The sequence below is a fragment of the Manis javanica genome, chromosome 3 (assembly GCF_040802235.1).
Source record: "Manis javanica isolate MJ-LG chromosome 3, MJ_LKY, whole genome shotgun sequence".
Lineage (NCBI taxonomy): Eukaryota > Metazoa > Chordata > Mammalia > Pholidota > Manidae > Manis > Manis javanica.
The window spans coordinates 86,163,571-86,183,435 of NC_133158.1; the positions used below are offsets into that span (position 1 = coordinate 86,163,571).

The following is a 19,865-nucleotide window of genomic DNA, read 5'->3' on the forward strand; positions in this document are numbered from 1 at the left end:
CCAAGTTCATTTTTTTCATTGCGTATACCATATCAGGTACTGACTGATCTTCATTCATGGACTGGGGTACCTCTATCACATACCAACTTCCTATACATTTATGGGTCTATTTCTGAAAACACTATTCTCTTCCATAGTTTATTTTTCTGCTGAGATTTTCTATTCTTTCATTTGTTTCAAGAGAATTTGTAATTGATTGTTGAAGCAATTTTAGGAAAACTTAGTTAAAATCCTTGACATATATTCCCAACATGAGATTTCATCTTGATGTTGACTTCAGTTGATTTATCTTTTTTCTTTCAACTCTTGATTTTCTTGATTCCTAGTATGGCGCATGATTTTTTTTCATTGTATCCTGGATATTTTGTTTATTATGATAGGTGACTCTGGGTCCTATTAAATATTTTATTTTAGGAGAGAGATACCTTATTTAAGTTTGGCATTTTGATCTTGGCCTAATTTTATGAGCTGCGGTTCCAGTGGTAGTTTAACTTTCAGCACTTGGCTGTGTTGTTTCTGTCCACTTAGCTCATCTTGTTTATTTTGACCCACCTGGAGCTCCCACTGGTCCCTGCTGGTGGGTGCTGCTTGGAGTGGTGGGAGGAGGAGGGCGGTGGGTCCCCCTACCACTGCTGTCCTGGGTGTCCCAGTGTCTCTTGAGGTTCCCCGACCACAGGGACCCATGAAGCCTTTGGACTGACCAGGGTGCTGTGACTCGTTTCCTCTTGGTGGTTTCATGCACAGGTCTACTGTCTCGTGTTGAGGAGAAGGGTCGCAGGGACAAAGAGCCTTCTTGAACTGGGTCACTTGCTAGGACCGGGTCACATTGTTTTGCCTGTCCACTCATTGTCTTCAGGCAGCAAAGGAGCATCTCTGGCCTGTGGAGAAAACAAAGGCTTTCGGGATCAGATTCCTACCTGTGCTTTTGTTCTTTCTCCTCTCTGGGCAGAGGAGGAGAACATCTGCTCTATCTGGACAAAGAGGCTTCCCAGACCAGGGTGCACCGCAGCTAGGTCTCAGCTCAGGTTCTGCGTGTCACTGTCCCCAGAGGGTCTCCCCAGGGAGGGGAAGACTCGGCCAGGTGGGGGAGGGGTGTTCTCCTATGGAGTCTCCTTGCCGTGGGGCCGGATCTACCTGATCTTGTTAGAGACTGCTGTTCTATGCTTCAAGGAATGAGCCTGTCTGGGCTGCCTTCTTTTGCTAGGCCACAGGTCAGACAACACAGGGTCCGCTGGCCTTCCATTTAGTGGGCGGAAGCAGGACACAGGCTGTCGTATTGTTCCTCGAGGCTTGGGCTCCCCAGTTGGCTCACCTTCTTTTTATAACCTTTCAGAATTTTTATTTGGTTGTCTCTTGTGCTGTTTCCTGGGTGTGGAGTTGTGCTTGTGCAGAGAAGCAGTGAAAAATTGGACTACACCATCTTGTATAGATCAGAAATCTGGAATCAAGTGATTCTGTTTAATCCAGTAATTTTCCGTATCATTCAGATAAACAAAAATTCAGTGGCCTGTCAGGCCCTCTTTTGTTATCTGGTTTCCCTTTAAGTCCCTGCACCTCCCTCTGGCTGAGTCTGCTCCTGCCACGGAGACCTCTTGCTCTTTTCTAAACATGCAAACATGCCAGGAAGGCAGAGTGGCCGTACTTTGCCTTCCCCTGAGCTCTCTTTTCTCACACCTCACATGACCCGCTCATTTTCTTCAGTTGTTGGCGCCACTGTCAGCCTCCAAGGGACCTCCCCATCCTTAATTTTTCTTCCTAACCTTTATCACCACTTGACCTATTGTTATATATTCATTCATTTACTTATTTTTAATGTCTCTTAGTACTATGGGTCAGCAATTATTTTGTACACTTTTTTCCTATGAGTTAAATTCCTTTGTTTCATATCCAGGTGTTCACCCAGTGCCTGGCACAGAGTAGGTGCACACAATAACAGTTACTAAATTTATGATTGAACTTACTAAAACCCAAACCGATGTTTACTTCCCTGCAAATCTCTTGGCTTCCCAACTAGCTGATTTGTCTCCATTACCTGCCCAGATTACTAAACCTTCTTGGAGACATTCTATTAGAATTTTAATTGTTATGAAAAAGAAATGACATAAAATTATTTGTGCAGGTGCATGTGGGTATAGAGATACAATTTTTAAAGGTATTCATTCATTTGTACTTTCCTTATGCTTTAGTATTTTTTCTGATTTTTTTCTTTTAACTGATATACTTCCTGTAATAGCAATGTATAAGAGGATATTTATCTGGTGAAACTCTTAAGACCTTGCAAGACTGAGAATTTTACTTGTTTTACCTTCACATTTAAATGAAGAATATAAATACTGAGATGTGAAGGCTTTTCCCCTCTCATAATTTTTAAAATATTACTCCATTATCTTCCTCCATGAAGTTTTTACATTGAGAAGTCCAATGGCTCTGCTTCTGTTGTTAATTTTCCTAAATATATTACATAGTCATCAAAGAATGTAGCTTATAAAATTATTGGCATTTTCTAATTTATCAATCTTTCCTTTTGGACAACGTTGCTGTACAAAATTTTAAACGTTTCATGTGTTCTTAAAAATACAGTGTACTTCCTACCTGTTGGCTATAAAGCTCAGACATATCAGTTGTGATATTTAAATCTGTTACATTTTGCCTTTTAATTATAGGTTTCATTTCTTTTAAAAGGCACTTAGCTCTTAACCTGTGAATATGAAATATCTCATTACTCCTTGAAGTTCTGCCACTTCTTTCTGTATTCATTTAAATTCATTATGGCATACCACATAGATTCATGAATGGTAGGTATTTTTGTGGACTTCTAATTTTGCCAAAAGGAAATATACCTTTTTGTCCTATTTTGTGTTGATACCTCTCATATCTAATAACAAAATTACTATACCTGTGTACTTTTTATTAGAATTTCCCTTCCTCCTCATATTATTTTCAAGCTTATTTTATCAATTTTTTTTTAGGTAGGCCTATCAGTGTATATAGCAAGATGTCTTGTGCAATCAGAAAGTATTTTTAAATAGAAAAATTCATACCATTAACACTGAGAATTTTGTTGTTTGCATTCATTTCTATCTCTTTGTTTCATGTATCATTATCTTCTCTTCTTTGCATACACGTATTGTATTTATTTCAAAATCTCCTTTTTTGTGTTATAGAAGCTGAAACCTAGGATATTTATTATTCTGATTCTTGTATTTCTAATACCTCACATATGCTGGTTTTCTTCAAATGTCTGAAATGATGTTTGCATTTACCAAATATCCCTTCTGTAATTTGGGGGGTAAGGTGCACCTGAGTTAATTCTGCCACTACATTATCCTCTAGATATTGGAGAAGCTCATTCCTCCTGTAAGTCACTACTGTGAGGAGCTGAAGAAAACTCCCTTCTTCATCCTTTGTCTCGCTCAAAGCTTCAGTCTGGAAACAATGCTTAGTGCTGGGCTCAAATGGATTTAAGAGGGAAGTAAGAGAACAAGACCTCTCAGGCTGACTATTCTAAATTTAGTTTCTGAAACAATTTCCCAGAAGTATTGCCTCTGACCAGTGAACACTCACAAAATCATTTCCACCTTTCATAAAAATCTTATTTCATTATGTATTTTAAACTGTCTTTTTCTATTTCAATTCAATCACATCTATTTTCAGTTTTTAAATATTTCTCAAAATTTCTGGTTCATTGATTATACTTTTCCAATATTTTTAAGCATTAAAAAATTTTTTTTCTATCATAAAACAATAAAATACTTTCAGAAAAAAAGGAAAGGTCTATTGGCCTTTGATCAAACTTAGATGCTGACTTTTGTAAAAATAGATTTATATGAGTTTGTTCAATGTTGCTACTTAGAAAGCTGAAAGATTGTAGAGACAAGAAGCCAGATAGATTGTGTCTGTGTGTGCCCCAAAAGAGCTGACTATGCTTGGTTGTCACTATTTTAATGTCTGGACTAGAATTCCTGTTTAATTATACGTAGAGTCTGTCAGTCTGTTGCTATAAGCATGCTGAGCATTCTACTGCTCTTCCTGAGGCTATGTAGTCCCATGGAAGGATGGATCACTTTTTTGTTAACATTGAGAATTACTGAATATTAGACCTAGAAGGAAATGTCAGAGTTATACCTTCTCATCTTTAGTTTTCTAATGAGGAAAAAGACTTTCAACTATGATATTTACTTATGTACAAATGATGAGGCAGAACCAAGTTTTATTCTTCAGGTAGTTTGTTTTCCTATTGTACCAGGTCTGCCCCCAGTGGTTGCCATGCTTTCTTTTCAAAAAAGGAATCCAAAAATTGTAGTTCAGTGATGGTATGATCCATGGATTTATAAGTGTTTCTGCCTCTTTCTCAAACTACATTTCATAGATTAGTCATCTTTTTCCTTCCTTCCTTCCTTCCTTCCTTCCTTCCTTCCTTCCTTCCTTCCTTCCTTCCTTCCTTCCTCCCTCCCTCCCTCCCTCCCCCTCATTTCTCTGAATTTCTCTCTCATTTCTCTCTATATTTCTGGAATGCAGAGAAAAGCAGCTGCATTCAAACTATAATAAGAAATCTAAAATACAATTTTTAGAATTTTTAAGTCAGTTGACTGTTTTTGCATTTATGTATGTATGTATTCATTTACCAAATACGTATATGCCAACTGTCTTGATAGAAATTTGAGAATATATAGAAAGGGATACAAAAATGAATGTGATATGGTCATTTCCCAGGTGTGTTCATATTTTAATTTTTATCTAGACTTACATATATCCCACGTATGAACTATAAGCAAATATAACATATAGTTAATCATTTTATAATGTAAATAATGAAATCTTTCTCCTCCCCCTGAAGAAGTTTCTCTCTCTGTTCTTGAACTCTGTTCATAGACAGTGAAGGAGCTGACAAGGTTTCTTTCCACCCAGTGTAAGAGCCCTACTTGAAATACCCAATTTATCTCAATTTTAAATCAATTTGAAATATATTTCATTCATTGCTTATGTTTTCAATCACGGAATATATTACTGTATACACACAAATATGCATCATACAACATATAAAGAATAAGAGCATACACAAATTAGTTTTATAGATATTATGGCCAAATCCCCCTTTCTGTCAAAAAAAAAAGAAAAAGAAAACCAGGTAAGAGCAGGTGAGATGAAGATTAACATACATAATGAGAGCAGTAGGGTAAAAATCATTCTGAACCAAAGCAAAATTAGTTTTCTTTTTTCATTCCCATCAATATTTAAAGTCCCATTTATTCAAATCTCCTATGAGAATTCGAGGACACTGAAACTTTAAAAATCTATTGAAAAAAACCTATAGTAAATAGTGTATGTAAAATACCTGAAATTTCTTTTCATTTATTTTCCTCCAGTCTCTTCCATCCCTTAACTCTCTTTCCCTTTTCTACTCAACACTGTTCATCTTTCTTCAAAGCACTGGTGACATTAGAATAATAAATTGCAGTCTTGGGAACGTTATGTTATGAGAATTATTCTTAATGAAGGCCTGAAATAGAATAGAACACATAGGTATAAATGGATGAAATGCACTCAGAGCTGCAGTTCTGCCTACCCTTTGAGAACATAGCATTGTTATACCACTATCTGAAAAAGGTTTAATTATGTTCGCATTATATCCATCTGCCTTAAAACCCTTATCATGCCAGAACATGCTGAGAAATCTACTTTCTAAACATTCACCCTGCAGAATCCCTCGTGTAAATCTGCAACTTTCAATGGCTTTCTGGAACCCAACAGTGCCTCTAGAGGTTTTCCTTTGATTTTCCTCTGCCCTGCCTACGTTGCATAAACAGAAAGGCCATTAACTCTCAGTTATCTGGAAATCCACTCTACACTTTATGATTTTTTTGCAGAAAGGCTTTTTAATCCCTAGTGACTGTGTCTGTCTCTGGGCTCTTGCCTCTCACTAAGATATGCTAACAATGGTATGATCTAAATATTTATTTTGAAGAGAAAACCAGCTGCATTCCAAATCATGATAAGAAATTCAAAACACAAAATATTCCAAAATAAAGCAGCATTGGTCTTAGATTATATATCTTTTCAGAGGATGTGGGGTTGATAACAGCAGAATTTATTTTACTAAAGTGAAAAGGTACAGGGCATTTTTTTTAAACAAGGAAGATGTTGAAAATTGATGCCATTTGTACAACATGACTAATTTTTTCAACATTAAGGGTACATTAAGAATGGAATGAAAGTGCACTCCACATTACAAAATCTTTTAAAAAATACACATTTCTAAACATATGAGTTAAAATATCTTGTCTCTTTTTTTAAAAAAGCTTTCTCCCAGTGTTAAGAGGGCTTTGTTTTCTGCACCATGCTTTTGTATATGTGAAATGTTTTTGGAAATTTAAAAAAAGTGAAAAATATTAAACATTTCAAGAATCTCTATTAAGTTAGACATACATGTGTATAATATGTCTGTGGTAACTCCTAGTTTTTCAAATAGAGAAATGTTTGCAATCAATTTTATTCTCTGCCCTCAACAAATTTGTTCTCTACGTCTTCTCTTTATCTTTTTATGTTATATACCAACATAATACATATTGTTTGGCTTTAAAGTAAGCTACCAAGTTTCAAGCCACAATAAGTATTTTTTTTAAATCAGCTTTTGTTTATTTTCATCTACTCTTTATTCTACATATTTTGATTTCCTGATTTATATGAGACCACACAGGTGGTTAAAAGTTCTATTTTGTTAAAAAGTTTGCTGGGTATCTTCTGTCTGCTCCTTAAAATCCATTCTCTATCATTCTCCACCCTGCTCTTCAATCCAGGAATCGGACTTAAAAAGAGCTTCCAATAGGTGACCTTAAACCCTGCTGGCTTCCTGTTGATTTAGGCCAAAGTGAGGTCTACAGGTGATCAATAGGTGAGAGAAAGAGGCGGATGTGGAGTTTATTTGCCCAGCTCTGTCTTTGCAAGGTAATCCTGTACTGGGGCTATCCCTCAACTAAAGGCCAATGCTTCTCCCAGGAAGCCCTGTATCCACAATTCAGTCACTCTGGTCCCTATAATCGGTATCTCCCCAGACCCTCCGTCCCTGGCTTAGAGGTAGTAATGGCTCCACTGATGAGAGCCCTTTGGGTATATTACCTCACCCTTTGTGGGTTCCTTGCATCTTGCTCGTGTCTCTGTAAATAATCTCCTATAAGCCTTCCTTAAAAATAGTATACTATTTTGTATGTGCCATCTATTTTCTAGTGGGAAACTGACTTATTCAAGTAGGTTTTTAAATTGGCTTTCTTGATTACAGATTCTCCACCCTCACTCCCAGCTCCAATTTTTCCAAATAAATTTAGATTATTCATGTGTGTTTCCTTTTTGTTTTGAGATATGCTCCACTGATTCCCAGTAAGCATAACTTTTATCTTTCTCCATCAATTTCTTATTTTTCTATTGAAAAAAGTTGTATGTGTCAGTAAAATAAATTGAACTTCAAACGTTGTTTTGAAATATATTAAGTAAAGGTCTGTGAATGAAACCTTCACGAAGTGAGCAATTTGCAGCTGAAAAGCAATTCCAATTACACGTAGCCAAGTTCCCAAGCTTCTTTGTAGTGGTATTTGTAGCTGATTAAGTTTCTTCTAAATTTGTGTATAGGCACATGACATGAAAATTAAATGAAATATATTACTTCTTTGGGAAATAACAACGTATCCCTGAAATAGCATTCTGAATATTGCATTCTGCTCCAAATAAATGAGATCATATTTAGCATTTTGTATTTACAACAAATGAATTCCTATTGGGCTCATACAAAACAGTAAGTAGAAAATTAATTATAATCAGCTGGATAATCCTGTTTTACTATTTATAAATAGCTAGAATAAAATTTCTAAATTTCTTAACATTATCTGCCCCTCTTACTTTTCTTCAATTTGACCAAAAAATAAAGCCCACTTCTAAAAGAACATTATTCTATGGTAGAACATTAGACATTTTGAAACTGATTTTATAAAACAACCAAATTTTAAAAAATCATATTAGACATAGATTAGGTAACAATCTAGTCAAGGCAAATGAAGAAAATACAGATGATAGCTATGTAATTTTTTGGAATAGACTTTACTTTTTAGAGCACTTTTACAATCACAGCAATATTGTTCAACAGGTATCTCCCATAAACCCCCTGTCCCCACACATGCATAGCCTTCCCATTATCTACATACCCACCAGAGGGGTACATTTGTTACAATTGATGAACCTACACTGACATACCATTGTCACCTGAAGTTCATAGTTTATATTAGAATTCATTCTTGTTCTTGTACATTTCATAGACTTTAGGTAAACATATATGACATGTATCCACCGTTATAGTATCATATGGTGTAGTTTCACTGCCCTAAAAATCCTCTGTGATTCACCTATCCTGCTGTCCCTCTCTTCTAGTCCCTGGCAACCACTGATCTTTTTACGGTCTCCATAGCTTTGCCCTTTCCAGAATGCTATGTATGAAAATGGAGTTATACAGTATGTTGCATTTACAGATTGACTCTTTCACTTAGTAATATGCATTTAAATTTCTTCCCTGTCTTTTCATGGCATGAGAGCTCATTTCTTTTTAACGCTGAATAATGTTCCATTTTTCTGGTGGTACCATAGGTTATCCATTCACCTACCACAGGACATTTTGGTTGTTTCCAACTATTGACAATTATGAATAAAAGTGCTATAAACATGGATATGCAGGTTTTTGTGTATATGTAACTTTTCAGTTGCTTTGGGTGACTACCAAGGAGCACAACTGCTGGACTGTATGGAAGAAAATATTTAGTTTTGTAAAAAAAAAATACAGAATTGTCTTCCAAAGTGGGTGTATGATTTTGCGCTCCCAGCAGCAGTGAATGAGAATTCCTGTTGCTCCACATCTTCATCAGCATTTGTCAGAGTCCTAGATTTTGGCCATTCCCATAGGTGTATGAAGATAACCCACTGTTGTTTTTTCTATGTAATTCTGCATCAAAAATTGTACATCTTGCCCAGTTCTGTCAGCAGTGTAAGGGGGATAGATAGCTACACATTTCAAACACATCATCTTGCCACACTACTGAACCCAGACACAGGAGAAAAGAAAAGAGATAATTATAAATTAATGAAATTGTCTAATATCCAAAAGAAACTTTCAGTTCCTAAAATTTAGCAAAGATCACTATAATGTCTATTCAGCAATAATTATAGCTATATTTATTGAACATTTCATATATTATTTTATTTAAATCTCTCAATAAACCTCTCAACAGGGGGATGTTTTTATTATCTCACTGTATTGGTCAGGGTCCAGTTAGAAGCCACAGGCGTATTAGTAATTTAAAAAGAGAAAATTGATGATAAATAATTATTAATTAGAAAAACATGGTTAATTACTCCAAGAGGTAAAAGAAAACCTTAACCAATACCAGAGCAGCAAAGGCAGAGAGCGTCTACTACTTTTGAAAGAGCAAACATGGGAAGTGCTGCCCCAAGGCTGAGATTCAGACATCATTCAGGAGGGTGTGGCTGCAGCGCCTTGGAAAGGAGAGAATTTCCATGCAGCACAGAGTCAGAGCTGGTCTGCAGCAGGCAAAGCAGGAAGAGAACCACCAAGGTTCTGGGCAGCAGGAGCTGGTAAACAGAAAACTACTTCCTGTGGTGCTGGCAACCTCATGGAAGAGGGAGTGCCCATGGGTGTCCCAACGAGCACAGACACCTGTGACACAGGAGCAGGAAAACTGAACTGCAACCAGGAGGAGCAGCCGCAACTCTGCTAGGTTTTGCCGTGTCTCTCCAGTGTCTTCTCCTGTCAAAGCTTAACACTGATTCAACTGAAAAAGAGCAATATTTACAGGGGTCAGCTCCAGAATCAGGAAGCTGAGCTAAGTAGGGTAGAATTGGAGCTGAGAGGCAATAAATTGATAACTGGCACATCCTGTTCATGGAGGAGAAAACTGAAGCTTATTGAACCCCTGTGACTAATACATGCAAAGGCAAGAGTCAAGAGTCAGAGCCTTCCTGAATGAAAATAAAACACTGCTCTTAATGCAGCTGTTACTACAGAAACCAGCCACCGCCAGACAGGATTCCTACTCTGTGTAGAGTCATGAATATCTCCAGTCTCTATACATGTGAGACACTCTTTTTTCAATTCTAACTGTAGCTATATTTCTTAACTTTTACTTGATGTCAACTATGAAGAAGTTTGCAGGAGGGATTCAAATGTGCAACCACATGAAGGCAGAAGTAAATATAGATCACAAAGGAGATACCTTATGATCCTCTCTGGTCTCATGGACTATATTTGCTGTCAATGGACTTGGTGTCCCATGATATTCTACTATTGGCGACTAGAACTTCCTAACGCCAATTATTCAGATTTTCTTTGCTTCAATCTACTTAGACTTATTTTAAATCTATGCCTGACCCCTGGTTAGAGACTCTGGATTTAGTATGCATCTTGCCTGGTTTATTAGTTTATTTTGATATATTTTAATTGTATACTTTAAAAAATTGTTCATATTTAAAATAACATTTGCTCAATGTAGTAATTTTAAATACACAGGGTTATCTAAATTGGCAATAATGAACTCCTTCCAATTTTATTTACAAACTATCTATGATGTAAATGCTGGAGTTACTACATCTGAAGTAAAGTGTAGTCAGTATAGATGACAGGACATCAAAGAGAGGGATTACAGTTATTAATTTTAGGTGTCACCCTGACAGGCCTCAGGGATGCCCAGATAGCTAGTGGAACATTATTTGTGGCTGTACCTGTGAGAATGTTCCCAGAAGAGACTAGCATCCGAATCAGCAGGCTGAATAAAGAAGATCACCTTCACCAATGTGAGTGACCATCATCTAATCTATTGAGACCCAAATAGAACAAAAATGCAGAGAAAGGGAAAATTTGCTCTTTATTTGAGCTGGGTCATCTATCTTCTCCTGCCTTCCAGTATCAGTGCCCCTGGTTTTCAATCCTTTGGATTTAGGATGAATTATTCCACCAGCTTTCTTTGTTTCCCAGCTTGCAGATAGCAGATTGTGGAACCTCTCAGCCTCCATAATCATGTGATCTAATTTCCATATTTAATCAACCCCCCCCTCTCTCCATATATACATATATTCTATATAAATATAATTTCAACTATATCCTTTCAAATATTATATTATCTATACAAACATAGAGTATATACATTCTATATAAATACACATGTATATTCTACACAAAAGGTAGCTAGCTATCTAGATTCCCTGTTGATATTTATATCTGGATCAAGCTGTACCTAAAACCCTCCACATTTCATATTCTAAGTTTACTTTCAGGATTTAGCCAGCTTGAAATAGGTTTCTGTCACTTGCTACCAAATAAACCTTAAATAAATAAAAAGATGGATCTGTAGTATATTTTTCTCATCTTTTCCCATGATATACATCAATAAAGAGTTTTTCTCTTGCTTATGAAAATATATAAAGATTAATGTATTTAAAGGCTTTCTATATTTTCATTTTTGTTGGGAAAAACAGATAAACTCTTCACATGATTTATATTTTACTTGTTCTTCCCTAACAATATTACTTGAAAAGCCCTTGATGTTTTATTAAAGGGCTGTATCATACACCCTAGTATTTAAGTGCTAAAATATAGTCAACCTTATTTTTTTTGTTGTTGTTGGTTGTTACTCTTATTTACATTTTTGTATTTAAAACAAAATTCCAATATATATCCTTGTTCTCCTATTTTCAAACATTTGTATTTAAACACTGGAAAACAGTCTGAAAGTATAATTATATACACAAAAGAAGGTTATAAAGATAAATCATTTTTAGGAAACTATCATTCATCTCTTTGAAAACCATACCTTAGTTTCTTTCTGAGGAACCATTTGTCTCAGAGTTCAGGTGTTCTGGTGAGGTTGATTCTACTCAGATTCAAGGTGCCATATATTCACAAACCTCTATGCAGATATTATTATTATCCTAGACACAGAGGATACTTAAAATATGAACCTGAGAACCCATCAGAATGATGAAACCCAAGAAACTCATACTGAGATTTCTGGGACCAGTTGCTGGCACTTTTTCTTCCATGTTGTAAAGCTTTCAGAATATAAGTTCTAGAGATGGTACACCATTCTGTGAATTGAATCAACATAGAAGATGGAGATAAATGCCAAATTTCTACCCTCTCCTTTTACCTCTTGGCCCCCAAAATATTTATATTTTGGCCTTTTATGAAAAAGTTTGCCAACCACTGGAGTGATGCATAAATGCTCTAAAACATACTTAGTATCCATTTCAAATGGTTATTCCATTCTATGGGTTATAAGCAGATATTCAACAATCCAGGCAGATCTAAGCACTGTAAATAAAACACCATTTATTTTGCTAAAAGATTGTGTGACTTTCAAATATTGTGGAGTAATTTGCAGACATGAACACTATTGAAAATATTTACACAAATGGCCTCTTTGTGAGGTATGTTCTCTGAAGTGCCAGTGCTCACAGCACTTCTTAAGTTTTCTGTTCAACACTAAGAAAATGCTTTTATTGATTTCTATACTTGGAATGATGGGTGGGGAAAGGCATTTTATTGTAATAACAATATCAAGTTGTAGAAGAGAAGGTCAAGGTTAAAGAATATAACAAATACTTATGAAAGCAGGTTATAAGTCAGTTAATGAATTAGAGGTGGCAGATGACATCTATAGGTGCCTGTCCTCTGGATACTGTGGGAAGAATAAGTTCCTACCTTGGTTGTCAAAAATATGCATCACTTGAAGAAGTTCATGCTAATCAGTCTATGACTGACATTCTCCTTGGGTCTCTTAAAGTCCTTCAACTGAAGAAACAAGTAGAAATAAATTAAATTGATTATTTCAGCATATTGCTTTGCAAACAGTTCATCAACTAAGTGTCCATTAGAAAAGTGAAGAAAAAGCAAAATATTTTGAGCACTTTGAATTAATTCATAAAAATAGGAACATTAGAAAAGTAAACAAAAATGCAGTGGTATTTCTCCCAAACTATTTTCTATTGTTAGTAATTACTAGACCACAGCCTCACCGATAGTTGTCTCCACAAAACACATATGCTTTGTATTTTACTTTAAACTACTTCAGATACTCAAAAAAGAATACAATATTCTGATATAAAAATAATAAACACTCATGTACCTATAAATGAGCTTAACAAAAAGCATTATAAACAATTACATAGAATCTCCATTAATGATTAGCCTAACCCCTCTCAGATGAAACTACAACCCTGAAAATTTATTTTTGGTCCATTTCCAAGCATGTCTTCCTATTAAATTTATCTATGTTCCAAACAATATATATTGTAGTATTATGGTAACATAACATATGGCATTGTTTAGTCTACTTTAAATTTTATAGGAATGATATCATATTGAATATTTCTATTGCAACTTTTTTTTATTCATATTTTATTTTGGAGATATTAACACAAATAGCTCCAGTTCATTAACTTTCACTACTAAATAGTGCACATAGTGAAGTAAATACAATACTGTTTCTATTAACATCCTGTTACATAGCTCCATATGCACATGTGTAAGAGTTCCTCTGGGGCATATTATAGGGGTTTAAATTTCTGAATCTATGATTATGTAAATCTCATTTGATATTTCCTGTTACATTCTCTCCAATGTAGTTGTTCTAGTTTACTTTTTCCCACCACTCTTCAGCAAAATAAAGTTCTCATTTACCCATATCATTGCTACCATGTGTTATTACAAAACTTTTCAATATTTGTCAGCTTTTCTGTGATTTGAATTCTCTGATTGATGTTAAGCATTTGTGTATGTGCATGTATGTGTGAACATTTATATATTTCCTTTTCTTTAAATTTCCAGTTCATATGAGTAAGTTATCTCCTCTAGATAATAAATCTTGAGTTGTATGACTAACCATATCATCTTGTCATCTCTGCATTTAAACATATCTTCTGAGAGCTAGAAAGTTATAATTTTAATGTACTTAGACTTATCATAATTTTCCTTTTCATCTTTGCCTTTTTTGAATTTAAGAAATCTTTTCCTACCCTAAATACAAAAATATCCTTCAATATTTTTTCTAAAAGTTTTGAAGTTGTGCTTTTCACATTTGGATCTATATTCTACTTAGATTTATGTACATATTATGACCTATACATTTAATTTCATTTTTTCCATTTAGAAATCCATATTTCTTATGAATACATAAAAGATGATATTTTCAAAATATTTTATCTAGCATGTTAGGGTATTTTCAGTGATGAAATAAGTCTAGGTACACAGAATACTTTTGGGTGCTAGAAATGACAGCTAGCTAAAAATTATATAACAAATCCTAAATGTATGTAAACTATCTTTCTTTTTTAGTGTCATATAATGCTTTTGAAAAGAACTGCTAATATTTTATAATTTTCTGTCAATATTAGATATCAAATATCTATGAAGTTTATACCTTGATGAGGGTTATAGTCATGGGTGAGGCAGTTGATTAATTAGAACTTTTAAAATTAAGGTTTTGCACCAAGGTAACACCTGAGTTGGGTTCCAAATCTGAGTTGAAATGAGAGGACTCAGAGTGAAGGAGGGACCTTTGCAGACAGAAAGAGCAACAACGGCAGAGGAAGCAGGATGCAGCTACATGGGAGCATTTAGGGAGGAAGGGGCAGGAAGTAAGGCTGGGCCACATCCTTAAGTACTTTGGGTCTTGTGGAGAAATCCAGACATTATGTTATTAACAATGCAGAGAACTATAGACGACTTTTAGGAGGAGATTTACCCATTAAGATTTGTATTAAAATGCAAACTGATAGTAGTGTGTGTGCATGTGTGTGAATGCATGTGAGTGTGTGTGTGTGTGTGTGTGTGTGTGTGTGTGTGTGTGTGTATGACAAGGTTGAAGGTATTGGAGCCTGGAGACAGGAGAGGCCTCTGTTTTAACTATGCAGCAGTTCCAGATAAGAGTTATCATGACCATTACTAAAGTAATGCAATATTCAGGAACTATTTAGAGGAGAAAAGCACCTATAAACTTTTGGTGAAAATTGAATGTAGTGATTGAAGAAGAAAAAATATTTAAATGAATCATCCATTTTATTTTGAGTAAATGGCTGATAGTTGATAGCTGTTGATAAGAGTGGCAAACCTCCAGCCTTCAAGGATGAATAAAAACTAAGAAATGATAAATCCAGTTCAGTAATTAATTCCTGAGGGCCTGCTATTTTTCAGTCCCTCAGAGTTGATATTACTCACCTCAGAGAATACAAAACTAAAACAGATAAACAATGTTGCTCATGTGCATGAAATAATATTGCCCTATGGCTCTTGGATGGTTCTTCTCCTTTGCTACTGAAGATCAGAAAAGTGGAAAGGGACTTTCACTACAGGTTAGATGTAATATTAAATTCTGATAGACTTTAACTATGCAGCAGTTTCAGATAAGAGTTACCAAGATTTATCAAGAGTTATCATGAGCTGCAAATATTTTGGATTATTTTTACTTAGTTATTGAATCACATAAATCCAGTATGAACAACTGACGGATGTAAAAAAAATAGACGTGAAGATAATTCACAGAAGGCAGTCACTTGAGAATATTTCTCAATGTATTTCACTCATCTTTCCAAGTGTTCTATTGTAATTTTATACAAATTCTATTTTTGATAAAAGTTAATAAATCTCTTTAAAAAGAAGAATATTTGGTGGGGCCTGTACCTTCCTAAATTTTCATTTCAGGCCTTTGTGTTTGAGTTAGAAATAGTTTTAACTGTATAATATGTGCCCAACTTTTCTGAAAACAGTTATTTTTCTTCAGGTTAAATTCAAAACACAGGGTTTATCTTTAATTTGCCTCTGTATATCTTGATGTGGGCTTTTATTATAAGCCTTCTGTTATTATTTTCAGCAGCTGCTACTGTAAGAAATGGCTACAGAATAGACATTCTTTGGGTCAACTGTTGGCTTGCCATTCACCTATCTGTCTATGAAGATACATTGAATACTTCTCTTTGAATTTTTTCACAAATTCTCATTCACAAAATGGTAGAGACTTCAATGTCTTGAAACAACCTGTTAATCTGCTCTTATGAAAAATCCCTAATGCTATCCTGGGAGACCGCCATCTGTCAACACCTGATCTCAAATTACTCCTACTGAGAAACAGATAATGTCACATCGTTGTCCAATAATGTTCTTATCTTCTTCCCCCTGCTAGTCCCTGAAAATAACAGAGATGACTGGACTTTGCTCATGTTAACAACCCATTAGCTATCCGCTGCCCCCTTTAATTTGCTCTGCGTGATGTCAAAGTGACCGCGTAAAAACCACTTGATGCAAGCTTTACAGTCACAGGCACAGAGCCAAAAATAACTCGTTTCCCACCTACTGTGCAAGTAATATTAAAGGTATACTGTCTTGTGACTTTGATGAAGGCAGTACTGCCAGATCTGGGAGCTGCACACTCTCTTTAATCAAGAGCCCACTGTGAGCTGGACTATAAAGTCACTGGACAGCGCCTGCCAGCAATTAACACAAGATATGCTGACCATTCTTGGCAAACCTGAAGTAGGAGCCTGGTGCCAGAAAGACAAGATCAATCTTGAAAAAACTGTGGCCGTCTGTTGGCTCTGCCCACTCTTCCCACAGGGCTCAGAGATGGCACTAATACCCAGGGTGCCTGCTTAAATGGATAGCACTGTGTTTCAATTCTTAATTGTGAAGAAAACTTTCTCTATCCTGAGGTTTTGCTCTGCCCCAATTCTACAAGATGAGAAGTCTAGAATTAAATAATTAAGTTCCATAAAAGTAAAGTCTTCTTCTTGCTTAATATTAACAAGCAATTTATTTTGGGCTCATGAGAAATCAATCCCTTGCAATTCATCTGACAATGGCAGTGAAAGTCAAAACAATATATACGCAGTGCAGTATTTCTTGGCATCAGGCTTCATCTCAGGCCAAGGTTATCAGACTTAGCAAATAAAAATATTGGGTTTCCAGTTAAATTTGAATTCCAGATAAACAACAAATTTTAAGGGGTGCATACCTACATGATGTATTTTCTTATCTGAACTTCAAAGTTAATTAAGGATCCTGTATTTTATCTACAACTCTATTCTAAGCTGACCTCCTAAGGTCTTATAGTTCATAGCACCCCACTATCCTCCTGTCTCACTGTACTTAAAAATTATTGGGAAAATTCTTCAAAATTATAAACATACACACACACATCCCAAGTAATAAAGTGTATAAAAGGCATTAATTTTACATTTACAGCTTGATGATTTTTCATGTATCAAAGGTGATGATTTTCACCTTTGTTCCCACCATGCAGATTAAGACACAGAACAGCCCCACCATCCCGCCAGGTTCCCAAGAGCTTCCTCAGAGGCTGTGCCCAGTGTCTTCTCTACTGGGGCCACTTCTATTCTTCTTTCTCCAAAGATTAGCTCTTTCTTTTCAGGAAGTCTTTTCATGAGCTTCATATAGATGAAATCAGCTACGACGTACTATTTTGTTTCTGGTTTCTTTCACACAACAAAGTATTCATGAAATTCTGAGATGCTGTTGTGTTTAGCACACCTTGTTTGCTTAAAATATATTTAGTTATATGAATATACTATAATTTACTTGTTTATTTACCTGTTGATGGGCATTTGCATTGTTTCTAGGTAGGGACTATTATGAATACAGCAGCTATGAAGTCTATAATACATTTTTTGTACATGAGTGTATATATATATATATATATATGCATACACACACACACACACACACACACACATGCTTACATATATTTAAATATGCTTAATGAATAAAATATCAGATTTTTTTGAATGGCAAAATCTTTTTAGCCAGCACATTACACTTTCATTTCATAGGAACTTGTAAAATAAATTATTTTTCCTCTTAGGCATAACAATGAATAGTCTTCTGAGGGAAGGAGAGAATCTATTTCCTTTGAATCAGGATTTTATTTCGAAAGATGAAACTTAAAAAAAACTTGAATATCTTTTATCTTTCTAAAATTGTATTGACAGTAATGCTTAAAACACTAGAGGCTCAAAAATTGTTACTACCACCATGTACACCAAGCACCCAATATCTGAGAACATGAGAACATTGCTCTTGGGTTTTGAGAATTTGAGAAAGAAAAATCCAGGTCATGGCCAAGGGTGGTCAAGGAGCTCAGCTGCACAGCATTTCCAGCCACATTTTCCAGGATGTCAGGCTGGAACTGCTACCCTCACTGTGACTGAAGCCACTGTCCCTCCATTGTCACTATCACTGGTACTCCCTCAGTTTCCTCTTTGGACTTTCAGTCATCTGTGGTAGAGAACATCCTCTTTCCCTCAAACCAAAATTCAAAACTAGTTTCTTCATATGTCACCAACAAAATAGTTTACTACCAAATAGAGGAAAGTCTTTCCTCTCATTTGACACAAATGAATTACTGCCCTTCATATTTCTTTGTTTATACTTTAGCATATCCTATGTATTTTTGCTGGAATGACAGTATTTAAAAGAAAGCCTTTTTCTTTAATTCTCGAATCAATTATTATAATTGTAATAACAACCACTACCGTAGCTCTCTGCTGTGTCAAGAACTTATTCCAGCATATGTTGAATCATGTTAGGAAGATAACAAACCAGAAATAGGTGGTGGTGGATGCTGTTATTGTTGTTATTATTCACACTTTTCTGATGGGGAAACTAAGGCAAAAGCAGTTATGCTGGCCAAAGCCATTCAACTAGTTAAAGGTAGATTCAGGTATATGAAAACCCAGGTTGTTTACCTCCATATTTTCTGCTTTTAAGGTGAACTTTATTCTGGGTTGTATTAAAAAAAATAAAGAAAGAAACAGATTCTCACTAAGAGGATGAATTCTTTAGGTACAATCCACACATTACAAGTGAGGATGTTTCCTTCAGTCACTTCTGGTGTAATAAGAGTGAATCAATTTCTCTTGTTTTATATCACATTCCTAAGATATTCACTGAATTGGCAATTATAATAATGTATATGGAATTTTGAGTATCTTTTCCTATTGAATTTGACTGAAATGACCAATTATTTCTCACTAATGAGCCTAATATTAATTGTACTGATAGAGCTTTTCCTGTCCTTATCTCTTAATGTACATTTTAATGTATTTTTTAAAAGATAATAGATTTTCCAAGAAAATCTATGATTCTTACAGTTTTCTAAAGGGCAGAATGAAACTCCAGGACAATGCACTGAAGTGTCCAGACAAACAATCAGAATGCCCTCTAATGTTGGGGAAATTTTTGGAGTACTAAACTAAAAGTACACAAATGAACACAGAGATTAGAAAAATGTTCCTACAATCATTTACTATTTATTTGATGTTTTTGGTGAAACATCACCTTAATATCCCTTCTCTAATTTATTTACATTTCCTACCTTATTATCAGTCTGAGTCCCAAATGACACACCTGCTCCATTACCTGGACCAATGGACCAGTAATCAGCAGGGTTATAATTGTGCTTTGTAATTTTCACTGCTTAGGTATGATCAAGGAATATTCTGAGAATACAAAAAAATACTTTTAAAATTATTTCCACAATAGGAGTATTTGACATTTACATTGTACAAATATAAGTTTTATGATATAATGGATGATAGTGCCCAGCAACTACCTGGTATTTGATTCTTGCTCAAGTAGTTTCGGTTTTATTCCATTGTGGTTTGGGCTGTATTGGCCTGAGAAAGGTGACCTACCTCCCCGAACTCCAGAGAATAAATCATGATGGTTTTTTAAACCAGTAGTGTCGATCCCCTCTCCTTTTTCAGTGTAGGTTTTTGGGTTGGTGAACACTGTTCTGCCCAGTGAG

The 19,865-nt window shown here is 35.3% G+C and overlaps 1 long non-coding RNA gene across 1 annotated transcript in view; it reads right to left on the minus strand.

Moving 5' to 3' along the window:
* Nucleotides 1-12,860, minus strand: part of LOC118968980 (uncharacterized) — a 45,184-nt gene extending 32,324 nt beyond the window's left edge. The window contains exons 1-2 of the long non-coding RNA XR_012128726.1: nucleotides 12,752-12,860; nucleotides 5,336-5,500 (exon numbers count right to left, since the gene is read on the minus strand). This is a non-coding gene — a long non-coding RNA (uncharacterized lncRNA). The remainder of the gene's footprint in view (nucleotides 1-5,335; nucleotides 5,501-12,751) is intronic.
* Between the last annotated feature and the right edge of the window lie 7,005 nt (nucleotides 12,861-19,865).